The 1,075-nt window shown below is 35.6% G+C and overlaps 1 non-coding gene across 1 annotated transcript; it reads left to right on the top strand.

The window, feature by feature from the left end:
• Positions 1 to 849: 849 nt before the first annotated feature.
• Trnaa-agc lies at positions 850 to 922 on the top strand. The gene has a single exon. It is a non-coding gene; the product is annotated as a tRNA-Ala (tRNA).
• Positions 923 to 1,075: the final 153 nt, after the last annotated feature.

The following is a 1,075-nucleotide window of genomic DNA, read 5'->3' on the forward strand; positions in this document are numbered from 1 at the left end:
TAACTGCGAGCTGTAAATAAGCTTATATGAACTTACACACGAAACCGATAGAAAAGAGAATGGACTGGCTTACACCAGTTAAGGAAAACTACACGAACCCTGGGCTTCATGTTAATAGTAATAACAATATGATAATTGGAATAAGTCGCGCACTTGGTAGAAATCGCAGTTTATTATTCAATCGTTTTTATAAAGGTTCTTAAACAGATAGCTATAGTTAATTCTGTTAATTATGGAAGTAATGGATATACCAATATAGGTTTTATAAAAACCCTCCTCAGCAATATTTAAATGATTTTAATTATTATTCATATTATATTTGTTCCCCTAATATTTTGCAGCTACATTGCTTCAGTTCAGGTTCACTGCAAAGAGATAATTAAATAAAAATAGATTATTGAAAAAAGCCATTTTATATTCGCGTCCTGTATCTGGGACTCGCTTTTATACAAGCTTTATAGTGATTATTACAAAGCACTTGTTATGAGGGCCATATTCGGAGCTGTTTGACTGTTGTATTTTCGAGTGATATTCTTTAAAAGGCGTAGAAGATAAAATTAAAAGGCGAGAATGATAATTTTGAAGTCAGGAAGTCACAGCAAGGAGAAAACGAGCCTAATTCGGAAAGATGTTTTGGATTTAGACGTGAAAGGTGTTTTCTTATTTTTCTGAGAGAACGTTTTGAAAATGGAGGATTATTCATTTGGAAGTAATTTTCTGCACATGATGTGATTTAAATGTTAAACAAAATGGTTCAGGTCATCCTCGAAAGTCCTGTTTTCTATGACGCCATCCAACACTTAATCCCTCCTCACGAAACACTTTCTGTAAGTACTCAGCATTTTATCAGGGGATGTAGCTCAAGTGGTAGAGCGCTCGCTTAGCATGTGAGAGGTACGGGGATCGATACCCCGCATCTCCAGTTTAAAGTATTTCACGCCGAAGAGAAGGTATAAAGACAGAACGAAGAGGAAGAGAGAATGAAAGAGAATTTTGTATGGGATTAATCATATTCAGAGGCGATACCCGGATATTTCAGGTTGGGAGACTACGGGCGTACTATGGATTTTAATAT

Source organism: Penaeus monodon, chromosome 33 (assembly GCF_015228065.2).
Source record: "Penaeus monodon isolate SGIC_2016 chromosome 33, NSTDA_Pmon_1, whole genome shotgun sequence".
Classification (NCBI taxonomy): domain Eukaryota; kingdom Metazoa; phylum Arthropoda; class Malacostraca; order Decapoda; family Penaeidae; genus Penaeus; species Penaeus monodon.